The sequence below is a fragment of the Loxodonta africana genome, chromosome 15, assembly GCF_030014295.1.
Source record: "Loxodonta africana isolate mLoxAfr1 chromosome 15, mLoxAfr1.hap2, whole genome shotgun sequence".
Lineage (NCBI taxonomy): Eukaryota > Metazoa > Chordata > Mammalia > Proboscidea > Elephantidae > Loxodonta > Loxodonta africana.
This window is the reverse complement of record NC_087356.1, coordinates 56,519,160-56,536,558: the sequence shown is the minus strand read 5'-3', so window position 1 is coordinate 56,536,558 and position 17,399 is coordinate 56,519,160. Positions and strand designations below refer to the sequence as shown.

The window sequence follows — 17,399 nt, the reverse complement described above, 5'->3', positions numbered from 1 at the left end:
ATGATAATATTTTCTTGGCTGTAGAAGGCTTAAATGTCTTTTAAAGGCTTCGATGTATAGAAATGAGAGATAACTCCTCTTGCAAAATTTTTAGGGTAAGAGATTTGGGAAATTTTATCAGTACTTTTCAACCTCTTTAGCCTTATCTCGAAGGCCAAAGAAAGAAAAAGATTAAGAAAATTGTCTTTACCAGAATTGTCTGATAGAACTTTCTGTGAGGATTGAATGTCCTGTTCTGCACTGTCCAATATGACAGCTGCTAGCCTAGGTGTTCAGGTGGTCACGGAGCACTTGAAAGTGGCTAGTGCAACAGGAGGACTGCATATTTAATTTAATTTAATTTAATTTTAAATTAAATACCCACACGCGGCCAGCGGTTACCTATATTGGACAGCGCAAGTGTATATAATTCAGGTCAAATACACTGTCTTAAACTCTGAATTCAGCCAGAAGGGTGTTTACGTGGATTATCTTTATCCGAGTCAACAATGTGTTATCCACATGTAGACTGATGTTTCCGCTTACTCTTAAGACTAACATTAAAGCAAAACGAAACAGAAAAGTGAGTTCCAGCATTGCCCAGTTACTACCCATATTCCTCATTTTCTATAATTTTACAGTCCAGTCTGGGGATGCCTCTTGGGGCTGAAGTTAAGGTTACGGTCTAGTCTTCTGGTTTCATCGCCGTTCTGTGCTGCCCTTTGGGAATGTAATGCCTTCTTTTCCCTCCTATAAAATGGGGCCTTTTGGAATTTATCACAGGGTGCTTACAAATCATGACTGAATGTATATTGGGCTTGTCGGAGAAAGGTGTTCGCCTTCTCACTGCTCTATACTTTTTCACTGAAAAATAACCTTGCCCAACAAGAGCTCCTATCCACATTGGTGATTTCAGTTTTCTCATCTGTAAATTACAGCACTATACTAAATGATTTTCTAGGGTGAGTTTCTGCTCTGATGATCTATGCCACCATGATGGCATTATCCCCTATTACGTAGAACTCTGTGCTATTAACAGATGGTTTGCTTTGCTGTAACTTTCTGTACTATAGGTTTTTTTATATAACCCTGTAACTCACCGTAGGAAGATTTTTCCTTAAGTGTAAGTGGGAACAAAGCAACTTAACTGAGCAAATAACTACCTAAAGTGTGGTCTTTGAGACACAATTTCTCCCCGGTGAGTGTTCCCTAGGTTTGTATTGTTCAGTTACAAACATCCATATCCTGATATCCCCAAGCCATGAAGCAGTTTCTCTCTTTCTGTAATGTCCCTCACCCACGGATAACAGGAATATATGACCTGGCGCACGTGCTATGGCTTTGGAATTCCCAGAAGGACTAAATATCCCCTCCTCTTCCAGGGGAAGTCTGACTTCATGACCAAGGTCTCTAAGGAGCAAGTCAGTTGTGGCTCCTGCTTCGGAAGTCTTCAGGTGACCTCGTTGTGGAGGTCAGTTCCACGTCCATGGTGAAGACTGTGTGCATCCGCTTCTGAGTTGCAGAGGCAATAAGGCAAAGCTCCCTGAGTCCTATGCTCCATAAAGGCTTTAGGGGTGATGGGCCACCAGAGTCTGGCTTCTCACTCCCGCCTGCCTGTCAGAGAGAATAAAACAGAGATCAGCCCACAGGCCCCTAACGAAGCCCCCTTTAGAATCTTCAATAGTCTCATCCAGATTGCATATATAGCCCATGATTGGGTCTGTATTTCTGCAGCTCACACAATTTCAAAACCCTGTCTTCAGCGGGAAACATTCTGCCTTTTTTCTTTTCAGATTGCATCTGCAATAAAGTGAGAAGTGTGTACAGAATACAACTCTGTGAATGTGATGGTTCGGTTATTCCTCTTAGATGGTTTGAAGCATCTAGGTGTTGGGTTCTACTGTTTGCTGTGCCCCTTGAAGACAGACATTCTGCCGGTTTGTCTTTGAGTCTTCAGCACCTGACACAGTGCCTGGCACATATTCTTCTATTTGTTGAGAACCTTCTGTGTGCCAGGTGCTGGGGACACAGTGGTCAAAGAGACAGGCATGGTCCCTACCGCGACAGCGTTACTGCCAAGAGGGACAGCAGATCTTTAGCAAGCTGTTGTGAGCGCAAAGAGTTCTGTGAAAGAGGAAGTTCAGAGTGCCTGAGGAGAGGATAGCAGGGGTACCTAACCTAGTCTCCAAGGTCAAAGGCTTCCTAAGGAAGTGACATTTGGGCTGAACCCTGAGAGATACCCCAGAGCAATCGCGACAGAAAATAGGTCCTCGATAAGTCTTCGCTGAATGAGGGAATGAATGGATGAAATGGTGCCTTCCTACATCGCCGCCCTGTAGCATTGCTAAATTAAGTATCATAAACTTAGTCATTCTAACCATAGTCCCTCCAGGGATTATCTGGCTGACCAGAAGCCATTTTCTTAGCCTCTCTTTTCTTCAAAAAAGGCAAGCGAAGTGTAATGAAGACTACTGTCAGAGGACAGTTATCTTTGAATGTGTTATTAGACTAGTGTTTTACTGAGTGTATAGAATACCGAAAGATTGGTTACTATGCCTTTAATATGCCACATATCCAGAAATTCCAAGGGCAAGATGATTCTGGAAGGCTTCCTTTTACCTTTGAAAATCCTGGTCTATGAATCCATTTGGTCTCGGCCGGTAAAGTAAGGTAGCTCTCTGGCAAATACGGCTCTGAGGACATGCTCCCTGGCTTTGATATGAACTGCTATCTGCCCTTCAACCAGGGCCTGGGTCCCCCCGCCCCATGCTTCAGTTTCCTTAACTGCAAAACAGGGAGATTCTGCCAATGATAACTTTACCTCGAAGTGATGTTGTAATAGAGATGGTGGTAAAAGCATTTTGCAAGATCAAAAAAAAAGGAAAGAATGAAAGAAAGAAAAAGCGTGTCTACTGAGCAGGTATGCTCTCTCTACCCGGTGTTTGGTAGAATTTCAGAGAATATGCTCTGATCCACGACTTCGGAGAAGTTAAAAACTAGGATTGGCTTGCAAGATCTTTTCTGAATTACTGTGCCCTTTACTTCATTGTTACTTTAGAACAACTTTGGCAGGAGGTGTCAGGAATCCTAATAATGATGACGATGATGGTGTTTATTGAGTAGCCACGGAAGAGCCAAGCACTGTGCTGAGCACATAAATTCATTTCAGCACTTCATGTGTGCCACGGCCCCAGGGAGTATATCAATTCTTATACACATTTTACCAGTCAGAGCAACTGAGGCACAGACAAGTCACTTGCCAGAGTTATGTGGCTAGTTGGCTCTGTCAGACACCGAAGTCATTATTCACTATGTATGTGAAATAATTTGTGCTATTCAGAATAAGACCTCAGGGCTGCTAAGTGACTCAACGTTTACAATTAATTATTCCTACCCCGCAACACGGTGTTAGTTTTAGCAGAGGTTTACTTTCTGCAGTTCCTTTGGCCTTCTGGGGTTCCCCATGTGCCTCATTTCCTAAGTAAATTGCTCTGCTGTTTCAAGGGAAAAAAAATCTCTGTTCAAACCTGTGCAAATAGAAAATGAGTAACATTAAAACGTGAAAGCCACAGTGAAGGCCTGGAGAAATAGAGGGGTCAGTTCCTATGGTGAGAATCCACTGTGTCAGTGTACCGGGGTTGTAGAGTCTAAGCTGTGTTTTACTTAAAAAAAAAAAAAAATAGTTGCCATCAAGTTGATCCTGACTAATGGTGGTATCATGTGTGTTACAGTAGAACTGTGCTCCATAGGGTCTTCATGGCTGATTTTACAGAAGTAGATGGCCAGGCCTTTCTTCCAAGGCATGTGTGGATGGACTCAAACCTCCAAACTTTCTGTTAGCAGATGAGCTCTTTAACCATTTGCACCACCTAGGGAGTCCATGTTTCATTAACAAGAGCTTCAACAATTTTTAGGGGTCTTTTATGACCTCTCCTATCCTGCATCCCACCCCCATTTAGTTGGGCAATCTGGAGAGAAAAGTGACATGTCTCCCTTCTTGAAAAATGGGAACAATAGGCTTTGCCTGTGCTGCTTTTATTTCCCCACTGGGGCATCTGAGAGATGACCTGATTGAATTCTGCCTGTAAAGGTTAAGCTTTGAACTCAAGGCAGAGGGAAGAACGAAGAAAACATTTTGCAATGAGATGCTATGAGTCCTGAGGATGCTGGGTCCTCTCCTGGCTGCATTGTGCTCTGCTGATAAGGATACCATTGATGACAGGCGGAACATTTTCAGGACAAAGGAAATTCCCTGTTTTATTGTTTAAAGGAAGCCCCAGTCCATGCAGGAGAACAAGGCTTGGGGCACAGACACGGATTCCCCTGCTGGTGGGAGAGAGGAGAGGGGAGAGGGAAGACTGGTGGCAGAGTGCGGATGGAGGGCCACCAGGCCGTTTATTAGCACGTCTGTCCCCAATTCCATCTGGGGAGCATATGCGTGGCTGGAAGTCAATAAGAGGTCATTGCAGCTGATGGCATTAGTAGGGGCTAGGAGCCAGACTGTTAGCAACGAAGGCACATCGGTTGGGAGAGAAAAAGGCCTGATTCATACAATGTGGCCCATTTAGGGATCATAGCAAAGCACCAGGCGATTTAGAGAAGTCGATCTGGTTTTGAGTTTAAATTCTGGACCTCCTCCTTTCCCCACCCCCTCCCAGCCAAAATGTCAGAAAAGGCCTGGTTTCCCTTTATGGAGTGCAAAATAAACAGACCTTCAGCAGCAGGAGAGGGGCCCAGCTCCCAGCCCATCATGCCAGAGCTGGGGGTGGAGGGCCGCAGGGAAAAGCAGTTATTCTTCTGTCTGGCTAGTCTTTGGCATTGGCTTTCATTTTCTCCAACCTCTGTTTTCTAGAAGCCTGCCTATACTGGAAGTACAGGAATGGAAGAAAAACTGATCTTGGAGTTTCCTTGCCAGACTTCAAAGGCCTTTTGATAGTTTGGGGAGACATTTCCAGAAAAAAAAAAAGCTGCTTTGGGGAATTGACCCCAGAGAGTGAGGTCCTAGCTGTTTGCCATCTAAGCACAGGGTCCTTCTCCTGGCAGAGCTGGTGCTCTCTGGGCTCCTCGCTAGCCCACACCCAGGCTGCTCCCTCCCAGCCAGGGCTAGCGCCTGGGCATGGGGGGTCAGCTGTGGTTAGCTTGGCCGCAGGGCTCTGCATTCCTTCTAGCCTTTGCTTGGTTTGGGTGGGTGTGACCACGAGTTTACTCTGGAGAAAGCGGAGACAAAGCGTCTAAATTGGGCAGGATCTGGGATCTAATGACTTGTTTACAGATCCTGCATTTTCCAGGGCATGGAGGAGGAAGAGGAGCAGGCAGGCACCCCTTCACCATGGGGTCACCGTGGGTGGGAGCACATAGTTGTCCTTCGTTCTGAGGAGGCGGAGTAACTTCAGACGCTGCAGGGCATCTGCCCCGGCCTCAATGGGGACACGGATGGAGCTCAGTGTAATTTTCCAAGGTAGGAAGGAGGCCAGTTTGGCTTCCAGGGAACCTAAGGTCCTGGGAGAGCGCCTGGCCCTCCACATGAAAGGCCTGTTTCCTCTCACTTCAACTTAGAGTGGAGGCAGTGACCCTCTTTCCCTGCTCCAAGCACACCCCACACCAGAGCACCCAGTGATGAGCATGCACCTGTGACGTGGCTCAGGGAGGGGACAGAGGGTGCCCCCAGAAGGCCCTCACTGATAGAAAAGTAGGCTCCTTAATGTGGCATTTATTTAAAGACTGTTCAGTATAAGAAAAAACAAACAAAACCAAACCTTTTGCTGTTGAGTAGATTTTGACTTATAGCGACCCCATGTGTTACAGAGCAGAACTGTGCTCCATAGGATTTTCTTGGTTGTAATCTTATGGAAGCCGATCACCAGGCCTTTCTTCTGCGGCACCATTGGGTGGATTCGAACTGCCAAACTTTAGCTTAGGAGTCAAGCGCAAACTGTTTGCACCACCCAGGGGCCTGCTGAAAGACTGTTATGTGTAAGGAATCCGTCCCAAATAAATGGTGTAGTATAAAATTTGAGGACATAATCTTCCAGATTCTGGAAGTTCTTCTGGAATTCAAGGGTACTTCCCCAAAGAGCAGTGCAGGCTGGCAGGGAGGGCAGAAAGAGCCCACATTTATGAGTGTGCTGGGCTCTTTATGAACATAGCCTTTAAGTTTCCCACCAGCCCATGTAGGATACATTACTATCACCATTTTATGAAAAGGAAACTGAGGCTCGGAAAGGTTGGATAATTTACTCAAGACTGTACAGCTGCTAATGTGGCCTGCTACATTGCCATTTGTACCCCGTCTGAACAGGTTTACAGATAAGACAGTAACCTCTGCATGCCTGCACGCCTCCAGCTGAGAAGGGAGGCCCTAGGATGTGGCCTGCCACCTCTCCAGGCTGCACCTCAAGAACAGAGGAGCCCAAGCTACCATGTCCTGTGGATCCTGGTTATCCAAAGTCCTTCCAGATGTTTGTATGGGACATCTAAGGCGGGTGCTAGGGCGGCAATCGGTGCGTGGGGGGTGAGGATTTCCTGGGTTCCTCCAAGCCTTTCCGATCAGGGAAGCCTCATCGATAATGGTGTCCCAGAAAATCCCGTGTTTGGAATGGAAAGGGTCCCAAATTAAAGATCACATCGGATACACCAATTAACCCACTGTCCAGAATATGTAAATGTCCGGGATACTTAAAAATATAACGGCTAACGTTTGCCTTGTGCCTTATCCTTAAAAAACTATCATGTCTGTGAACTCATAGATGTGTTGAGAGGGAGGGAGGACAGCCATTATGACTGAAAAAAGATGCACCATTATGGGGTGGGCTTGGGTTCTAACCTCAGCTCCCGCTGCCAACCAGATGTGTGACCCTGATCAGACATCACTTAACTTCTCCTGGCCTCAGTGTCCTCGTCTACAACACGAGGGACGTGATCTCCAAAACTCTTCATGTCGTGAGAGTGGAGATGGAAACCAACTCCTGCCAGTGTCCTGAGGGGCCCCCAAAGATGGCACCCCAAGGTGCTGCCCAGGGCGTCAGCCTGCTGTCCCCTTCCATCCTGGCTGAAGTCTGACCAATGGGGAGACCAGGTCTGTGGGGGAGGGAGTAGGTGGCAAGATTTCTTTCCATTGTTTCCTGCACCTGGAGATAAGAATGGAGCCATTATTCAGATGACTTATTGTTTAGAGCTTTTGTTTGTTTTGGTTTAGGTGTTTTTGTGTGTGTGTATGAAAAGAAATGTCCACAGTTTTCAAATTTCAATTGTTCCTCTCTCCTGACTGTCCCATCTCACACCTTGCAACTGGCCAGTCACTGGAGAAAACCCCGTTAATAGCAACAGGCTTCACACTGGAGGTGCAAAGTCGGTGAAACGGGAGAAGCAGCTGAGCAGCTGAGCTTGGACTCGGCGGAAAATCCAGAAGTGCAGATGTGGATCCAAATTGGGCTGAAAAATCTCATGAGATCAGGCTTTCTTGGACTTCCTGCTTTTAGCCGAAGCAGTATGTTCAACATAAACGAACTTTCGGTATTTTGAAACTTCCGTTTCTGATCTCAGAACCTGGAAGTAAAGAGCTGTTGTGAACATTTCCACAAATTTTGTCAGGCTATTCCGGAGGCCAAGTTGAACTCAGTAATTATGGAGCTTCGGGACTCGCTGCAACCAGGGCTGCCTGCCTGGGCTGCAGCGTCGGAGGAAGCCTGGTACTTTGGTCAAGTGTCCGGGCTTTGGAGACAGGCAGGGCTCTGTTCAAATACCACTTCCGGTCATGTGACTTAACCTCTTAGAGTCTCAGTTTCCTCATCAGTTAGATGAAGAAAATATACCATTTCATAATTCTGTGAGGACAGAATGATGTGTGTGTGGGAGTGTGTGTGTATTTATGACATATATGTATCTGGATGTTCACATGTGTATGCATATTTATTTTTTATATATACACATATATATATGTACGTGTGTGTGTGTGTGTATTTTCTATGTTGTTGTTGTTAGCTACTATCAAGTCAGCCCCTGACTTGTGGGGATCCTATGTACAACGGAACAAAACATTGCCCAATCCTACACCATCTCCATGATCAGTTGTGGATTGGAAAATTAGGATCCACAGCATTTTCTTTGGCTGAATTTTGGAAGTAGATCACCAGGCCTTTCTTACTAGTTTGTCTTGGTCTGGAAGGTCCCTTGAAACCTGTTCAGCATCAGAGCAACATGCAAGCCTCCACTGACAGGTGGGTGGTTGTATGCATGAGGTGCATTGATCGGGAATTGAACCTGGGTCTCCTGCATGAAAGGCGAGAATTCTAGCACTGAACCACCACCGCCCCATAGTTATTTATGCTTTGAATACTTTCGCAGGGGAGTCTTAGGCAGTCAGTTTCTGATAGAGCAGGCGTTTGAAATTCACTGAACTATAAAAACAAACCTAAATGGAAACCCTGGTGGCTTAGTGGTTAAGTGCTATGGCTGCTAACCAAAGGGTCGGCAGTTCAAATCTGCCAAGCGCTCCTCGGAAACTCTATGGAGCAGTTCTACTCTGTCCTATAGGGTCGCTATGAGTCGGAGTCGACTCGACGGCACTGGGTTTCTGGGTTTATACCTAATTAATTGTGGAATGGTGCTTTATTCAAAAATATAAGGAAGGCTTGGAATTCAGAATGGATGAGATTTGTGGGACTGGAAAAATCTCACGCACTCTCGAGTGACACGTGAGACTTAAACCTGACTTGGATGCAGAGTTACATTTTTCTCTGCCGTTGCTCCCAGGGCTTCTCTTGCTTTCCCGGGGTGAGCTGAGAAGCAATGCCAGGCAAGCAGGTGCCAAGGGAACCAAAGGTGCCATTGAGCACTGCACAGTGACGGGTTGAAATGAGCAAAAGCTGGGAACACAGGAAGCCGTGGTGTCAGGGGCAGGGGATGGGGAGGTTGGTCAGAAGCCCACCATAGCTGCGGGGCAACGGCGCCTGTGTGAGCCTCTGCCCTGTGTGTGGCTGCGCCTTGTCTTCTCTGCTTCTTGGCTTATACTTTTTTAAATTCATTACATGTACGGTTTATTTATTTTTTTTTTTTTAAGTGTTGGTTTGGTGTTTATTTTTAGTGATTTCCAAAGTAATATATCGTCTGTGTATTAAGTTTGGAAAATACAGAAAATCACAAAAGAAATATGCAAAAACACCCATGGTCTCACAACCCCCAAACAACCTATTAATATTTTGGTGTGTTTCCTCCCAGTCATTTTAATGCAAATATGTAGGCATATATGTCTTATTTTTATATAATCAGAATCATATTGTCTTCTAACCTCCTTTCATTCTCTTAATATTAAATTATGAACTTTTTCCTGTGTCATTGAATATTATTCCACAGCACTATCTCCAAGACATGTTCAGTAACCCATTCGGGGAATGCTAAGTGCTGGCTCTTGAATACGGTATATCACCTTGCCATCCCCAGCTCCCGGGCCTTTGAAGCAAGGCTAGACTTATTTTATTTTTTTATTCTGATATTCACTGGAGGCTTTAGAAATGAACCTGTGTGAAATGCTGAGAAGGCTGTGCTGAAGAAGTCACAAAGTCCCCCTTGAGTCATCAAACCAGGGGCCTTGGGGCAGAGCCGGGCCTGCACTCACCTCCTGACGCAGCTCCGATAGAGCTGATCTGATAGCACAGAGATGCTCACAACTCTGAGTTTCCTGCAACTGACTCGGGGCCTCTTTTTGCATAGGCTGTTTGATTTACACGTACGTGGAAAGCAGCTACTAATAATAGCCAGTTGCTGCTTTTCTTCCGTTGTAAGGCTCTGCAGTTACTGCTCTTGCAGCTGTCTGTCAGTCCCAGGGCCTCAGCTATACAGTCAGCCAGGCCCTTGTCAGAAACAGCCAGGCCTCTCTGCCTTCTCTGTGTGTGGCAGAGGTCAGTAAGGTAGCTTGCTGAGGGCCCTTTGTCTGGTGAGCAGGGACCTCTCTGCGGCAGAGACGCCCTCTGGTATCCCCTGCCCTCCACCTCCACCCAGTCACGTTCTGCATAGCCAACAAGTGTCTTCTTCCCCCACCCCAGCTAATCTGAGCTAGCCTGGAGAAGCTGCAACCTCCTGGTGGCTGCTGTTGAATCTATGTGTATGCCAGCCAGGCACTGAGAGGTGTGTGAGAGAGAAATCTCTGTGAGCCCCTCAAGACCGGTAACTCTGCCAGGCTCGCTCAGAGAGTGCTATGACTGTTAAGCCTTTCATTGATTCCTCCTGTGGTGGCCATCTCAACTCACATGGTGTCATTTATCTAACGATTCAGTCATTCACCTAGTCTTCACTTAGGTCCTCCTCTTCTGGGCTCTGTGCTAGAAGGTAGGGATGGAAGGGAAGACAAAACAGACAGGCTCCTGCTCTCATGAAAGATACAAACATTAAAAAGGGAAGCAAATAGAATTTAAAAAAAAAGAAGAATTGAAGAGTCTTTAAATTGGTTCAGTGGTAGAACTCCTGCCTTCCATGTGGGAGACCCTGGTTCGATTCCTGGCCAATGCACTCATTCACAGCCACCACCCATCTGTCTGTGAAGCTTTGCGTGTTGCTATGATGCTGAACAGGTTTTAGTGGAGGACTTGGAAGAAAGGCCTGGTGATCTGTTCCCAAAATTCAGCCAGTGAAAACGCTATGGATCATGACAGTCCCAACCTGTTGGGCGTGGGATCTCCATGAGTGGAGGGCCGACTCGACAGCAGCTAACAACAGCAACAACGCTCTTAGCCTATTCCCAGCCACCCTTCACATGGTTTAGGTTCATAGTTCTTCCAGCCACTGAGCCGCAAAGAGAGCATCTCTTTGTACAAGTTCAGTTATCGAGGGGAAAGTGTGCTGGGCCCACAAAGCCCCACAGACCCTTGTGGTGAGGGAATTCGTAAACGAGCTCAAACCTTTGGGGGCTGGGATCTGTTTACTCTTGGCACACTGGGATTTCCTGTTTCTAAGAAAATGGGCTTAGATGCTCCGCTGCAGTAACCAAACAACATGCTGATGTAAATGCATCTGAAGCCCGCCACCTCCAGTCTCCCTCAAAGGCCAGGTTTGGGAATGAGGCAGGGAACTAAGGCATTTGGGTGATTTTCCAAACCCGGAAGTCCGAGCTGGAAGACTTAGGCCAGCTACTAATTTGGGAGTCTTCTTCCCCTACCCTTCCTGCCTAAAGCTCCACTAAGTGGCTTTAAGATCAGAGATGCTTGGTCATTCTGGAGTTGGGAGAGTCGGCCTGTCTGTCCACAGCTGGCCTTAGAAGTAGGCATCCAGGTAGGTGTGGGGATGTCCTGAAAGATCCACCCCACCACCTGTGTCCTCCATCCCGCATATCCCATTGGCCTGAAACCCCCACCTGAGCTCTCTCCTCTGAGTGTCCAGGAGCCTCATGTCAGAGTCCAGAAGTTTCTCCATTACATGATTGGCTTTTTACTACATGAGCTTAGCTTAGCAAAGTCCTGTGAATAGGGAAACTGGGCACATTTTGGGGGAAAAAGCAGAGGAGAAGATGACCCAGATCAAGGGATGCTTCTAAGGGGGAGGGTACCACAGTAGGAGTTGTTTAGAAGAGGAACAGCAGGAAGGTACTTGGAAGAGCAGAGCTAGCTGGAGACGCTCATTTGGTGACTGTAAACACCCAAAAGCAAGCTGGCCTGTTGAGCTAGAGTCTGCCCTCACACTGGGCGTTCACTGCCTGCTGGGGTGTACCTGCTCAGGCCCCAGGGAAAGCAGCTCCATTTGCTGGGCAGAGTTCTATACTTTTTAGCAATATTTGAACTAAAAAAGTAAGTACTATGGCTTCCACAGCAAAGTGCAACTATATGGGTCAAAAAGATATAAATTCTTGGAGATTTATTCCACAAGAGGAATTACAGGACTGTTTATTCCAAACAGTCATTGAGGTGTTGTTAATTAATATTACTCGATCGGTAGCTAGTCAGATCAGGCAAAGTCCCTTCAGGACAGCCCGTGGCATGGGGAGTGGGGGTGGTCCGCGAGGTACAGAAAGGCAGCACAGGAACATCTAACATGAATTTTGTATTCTGGCCCCGTAAACAGCGCTGGGGTCCCCAGGTAGCACAAATAGTTTGCCCTCGACTACTAACCTACAGGTTGGTGGTTCGAACCCAGTGGCGCTGTGGAAGAAAGACCTGCAATCTGCTTCTGCAACTATTACAGCTAAGAAAACCCTATGGAGAGGTTCTGCTCTGTAGCACATGGCGTCACCATGCGTTGGAACTGACTCGACGGCAACGGGCTTGGTGTTTGGTTTGGATGCAGCACTGGGGCCCCTGGAGGACTCCATGGAGGAGTGCATTGTGACCTAGGATGTCTAAGTCTCTGGATAACAAGGGGCCTGAGTTAACGTCCACTGCAAACGTTGGAGGCCCTCGGAGCATGTGTGCAAGAATGGTGCACGTATATTTCAGGAATGGAAACTCAAGGACTGCATTCCTGGCCCCCATTTGTATACTGAGCTCCAGGAGGTGGTCATGTGTGCTGATAGTGAGGGGGTGAGTGATAACAGAGAGGGAAAGAATGAGGAGAGATATACTAGGGACTTGGGAGTCCAAGGACTAGATCCATGGAACCCATGCATTCTTTCATTAGTGGACTCTTCAAACATTTACGGAGTACCCACTCTTTCTGGGCCTTCTGCAACTTTGAGAATGCACCTATGGGTAAGACAGGATCCCTGTCCTGATGCGTGGAAGGTCCGCTGAAGGAAATAGGCTTAAAGGCAACCCAGGAGGTGAGGTTAGAAAACAGGTTAAGGCCTGATCGTGAAGAACCTTTTACGCTAGGCTGTAGAGAATTCATGCCCTGGTGGTGCGAACGCTAATGCACCATGCTACTAACTGAAAAGTTGGAGGTATAAGTCCACCCAGAGGTGCCTCTGCAGAAATGGCCTGGTGATCTACTTTCAAAAAATCAGCCATGGAAAACCCTGTGGAGCACAGTTCTACTGTGACAATGTGAGGTCACCATGGGTCGGAATTGACTCCACGTCAACGGTAGCGAGAGTTTGGATTTTATGTGGTAGACAACAGGGAATATGAGAATGTATTTTTGTAAGAGTATGATGACCTATATACCCTTCAATTCAGTTAACTAAGCATTTATGCAGTGCCTACTGCGTGCACAGCACTCACTGTGCTGAGGAGTTTCATGGCAGATATAAAGAATGTACCTCAGCCCTCAGGGACTCTCAACAAATTTGGGGAGGGTTGTGAGTGGAGAGAAGGGAAATAATTTTGAGGTAAGACCCAGGTGGGTTAAGTGTTCTAGAAAAGGCACAAAAAAAAAAAAAAAAAAAGAATGACGAAGCAGACTCCCAACAGCTCAGATTCGTCCCTGTCCTCTAAGGTCCAAGCAAGCCTCATCTGGAGGCCCAACCTTTTTTCATTGCTCTGATTTGGTAATCTCACCAAAATTTTTCTCATCCCACCAGCAAAATTGCTTCTATTCATCCTACAGGGAGCTATAGGGATAGAGTAAAAATGTCAGCAAGTAGATGACACACAAAAGCTACCCAAAGAAAGCTTGGTAGCTCGCTGTCCTGACAGCCGTCTGTGCTCTGCCAGGGGTGAGAGGTGGACAACTGCTCCCTCCAGGCTGTGACTCTTGGTGCTTTCTTGGTTAAGATAAGAATCTATGATTAACCGTCACAAGTGAGGGTGCATGCCGGAGGGGAAGGGGACCTGAATGTGAAGAGTTGGCTCCGCAGTCAGTTTATTTCTGTCTCTGCTTCTGGCCTGAAGTCTGTGTTCAGCTAAATACTTACGTTTGCATACGCAAACTAACCTGGTTGGATGGCTTGAACTTGATCCCCACTTGACATTTGCAAACTCAATCAGGGTCTTCCTGTACCCCTCCCCCTTTCCCCCTCACACATGGTCTATGCACCCAGAGCATTCTGGCGGTGGGCATGTAGGAAGCCCGCAGGTCCAATCCAGGTCCCTACACAGGTAATCAGCCGAAAGTCGTGGCCCATCCCAACTCACCTGTCACCCTCAGGCAGCCAGAGGCTCAGGCATATGAAGTACACTCCCTCAAACCACCCCAGTGCAGACCCATGTCCCCTGAATTCTGGGAAGCAGCCCTTATACCAACTGCAGCAGAGAAGACAGAGCAAGGGCAAGGCCACCACACAGACCTGTTACATGTCATAAATGATTTACCAAAAGACATATTATCCCTTTCCTTTACTCTCTCTCCTTCTCTCTCTTTCTCTTTTTGACTGAGTTGCCTCAGGGCTGGTGGTTTCAAAACTAGCAGCTGCAAACTTACAAAGGAAAAAAACGCAAACCACAAAAACCCATCTTGTGAAAACTGTGTGCCAGCCTAAAAGTGGTAGGCAGTGCAGGGGGGCGCCTGTTAACCTGTCGGGAGAGCAGTGCTAGGGAGAGCGGGCTCACAGGCTGCTGTCTGGAGTTGGAGGGGGTGGTTGCTGCATGTCCAGGGCCTGGGCAGATAGGGGACCAGGCAGGAGACGTGTTTGGGCGGGAGGGAGATTCTCACTAGCAGGGGAAGCCCTCTCAGGAATGATGGCTCTCTGAAAACAGCCTGGCTTCCCAAATGCAAATCAGACCTGCTGTTGCTATCACATTACTGGTGTCTTCTCCCAGTCCGGCCTCCACTCTAAGTCCTTTCAAAAGATTTTGAAGCACAGCTAACATGTAACTGTCTCCCAACACCTGCCTCAGCCCCATCCTCCACCTCCTCCCCAGCTAAGGCCCCTTCAGACATACTCGCCTGTGTACTCATGCCTTTCAGAACACCACTGACTAAACAGACGCCTCCGCAGACCTAGCCTACTAGCCCCAAACTCCTACCCCAACGCTAGTTTCAACCTACAACTCAGTCTAAGAGAGTAGGAGGAACCTGGTAACAGGAGACCTAAGAGAAGACCCTCTTTGAGAGAATTGAGCCTTGGTGTAGCCCCAAGACTAGACAAATGACATTCTTAGACATGTCACTGGATATTAAAGCTGAAGAGGGCTCCTCCAGGGAGCTATTTCTCCTGACCTTTTGCCTGAGCCCCACATCAATGACTTCTTTGGCCAGAACGAGGTGGTTACTTGAATCATTTGGCCAGATACTTGGGAGAATGTCCTCGTACTCAGTTTTGGATGGGAACAGCAGGGCACTGAGGAGCCACAGGCAAAGACAAAGGCGGCCAAGAGGCCACTGTGAATGGTGCTCATTGCCAGGCACCGTGGGATGAAGACAGAAGAGAGGAACAAGTACCGCTTCATAAAGAAGACTCCCGCGAACTCGAGTGGCAAAAACAAGACAAACAAACTCTAGTACTCATTTGAGCAGAGGTATTTGAGGAGAAACAAAATTGGTGAAGTGATCAAAACTGGGTGGGGTTAATAAGAGAAAGCTTCAAGGAGGAAGTAAGTTCTGAGCTGAGTTTGAAGGAGGGGAAGAGGAAGTGTGTACTGTGGGGGAGGGTGGTTGGCCTTTGGGAAGGGTAATACTGATTGCAGGGTGGCCCTAGGAACTGTGCCGTGCTTGAAGATCCATACCTAGAGTTAATGTTATTTGGGTGTATTTCCAAGGACAAAGGACAGTACTACTTATGAAAAATGAACATGTTGTATAGTAGAAAGGACAAGAACTTTGGGAGGAGCGTGTTTTGGAATCAGACAGATCTGAGTTCAAATTGTGGCTCTGCCACTTGTAAGCTCTAAGCCAGGTGACCTCCTGGGTCTCACCTTCCTGAGCTATCAGGTGTGGAAATTATTTCATAAGGCTCTGGTGAGAATAAACTCAGATGAGATAATGTTTGCGAAGTATGTAGTTCTGTACCTGGCAAATAGGAAACCAGTTGCCGTCAAGCCGACTCTGACTCATGACAACCCCATGTGTGTCAGAGCAGAACTGTGCTACACAGGTTTTCAATGGCTGATTTTTCAGAAGAAGATCGCCAGGCCTTTCTTCTGAGGTGCCTCTGGGTAGACTTGAATCTCCAAACTTTTGGTAAGCAGCCAAGCATGTTAACTGTTTGCACCACCCAGGGACTCCTACCTGGCAAACAGTTAACTTCTAAATAAATAGTGGCTAATATTATTAATTATACAGGCAGTCCTCGGGTTATGAACCAATCCCCGTAAAGCCTATTATATTAAAAATTCGAGGCACACTCAATGGTTAGTGATAACAAAAGGGTACGACTTTGTGTGTTGGGCATTAAAACATTATTAATACTGTATTATCATGTTTAAAATGTTTCAGTGTATCTGGAAGTGTTTCTGTAGTGTGTTTTATGCATAGAAAGGTGCACTATATACTAAGACAAATATTTGACTAACTGATGTTAGATACGAACAATACCTAACCGTTCCGATTTATGTACAAATTTGACTTAAAGACAGACTTAGGACAGAACTCATTAATAATCGGGGGAATGTCTGTACTTACGGATTAGAAAATGAGTGTCATGGCAGACTGCTTGAAGCTCTTGAAAGGAAGGGGTTGGGATGACTGGGTGCTGATTCAGTGTGTCAGGCGGTTGCAACCTTTTAGTGTGGTGGTCAGTCAGGATTCGGGTAGAGTTCAAACGGGGGGTCTGTAGTAGTGGTCGTGCACAGGACTGATCTATCACCTTCAAAAGCTGGCCTGCTGCACCCAGGAGCATCATAAGTGGATCTGGGTATATCTGATTGAGAAGGAAGTGCATCAGGCCAGTGGTTGGTGGTTAATTAACCCAGGTAATTAACTCCCACTATGGCCAGTTTTGGAGTCCCTGGGTGGTACAAACAATTACATGGCTCTGCTGCTAGCTAAAGGGTTAGAGGCCTGAGTCCACCCAGAGGCAGCTGAGGAGAAAGGCCTGGTGAGCTACTACGGAAAAATCAGCCATTGAAAACCCTATGGAGCACAGTTCTACTCTGACACACGTGGGGTTCTCCTGAGTAGGAATTGACGCCACAGCAACCGTTTCTTTCTTCTTTTTTTAATGGATGGTTTCAAGCTACCCGTGTGCTGTCCCTGAAGGAGATGTCCAGGGTAGAAGCCCCCCAGCTGTCACGGTGCAAGCCCTCTCCAGCAGCCCTGCACAGAGCTGGCCACGCCCATCTCAGCCAACTGGGCTCCTTCCTTCGCACCTGGCCTAGTTTTGCTTCTTGCTTGTTTAAGTAGAGAGGTATGGAGCTGAAGGGGAGGGAAGGGCAGGCATGCCTGCTCCCTCTGTCCTGTACTGGGCAGAAGTAAAGGTTCCCTCCCAAGACACACTTCCTCTCAGGGCACTTCCATACTGACTAGCAAGTTCATTTTCCCCACAAGCTGAAACAAAACAAAGAGAACTCTCTCAAGTGCGCCTTCAGCCCTTCAGCGGAGGGCCCTGTTTTAAAGGGATCTGAGAGCGCAGCCCCGAAAGCCCTGACATCTGGTCTGCCTCACACTCACTCTGGTGAGCTAAG

General features: G+C 47.1%; 1 protein-coding gene across 2 annotated transcripts in view; it reads left to right on the top strand.

Annotated features, from left to right (window-relative positions):
* FLI1 (Fli-1 proto-oncogene, ETS transcription factor) overlaps positions 1–17,399 on the top strand; it is a 145,284-nt gene that overhangs the window by 17,444 nt on the left and 110,441 nt on the right. The window contains exon 1 of one of the 2 annotated variants that reach the window (XM_064268879.1): positions 1–17,399. This exon is cut by the window's left edge and continues 16,975 nt beyond it. The exons of the other annotated variant lie outside the window; for it this stretch is intronic. The gene's annotated coding sequence lies outside the window, so the exon portion shown is untranslated. 2 annotated transcript variants of the gene reach the window in all.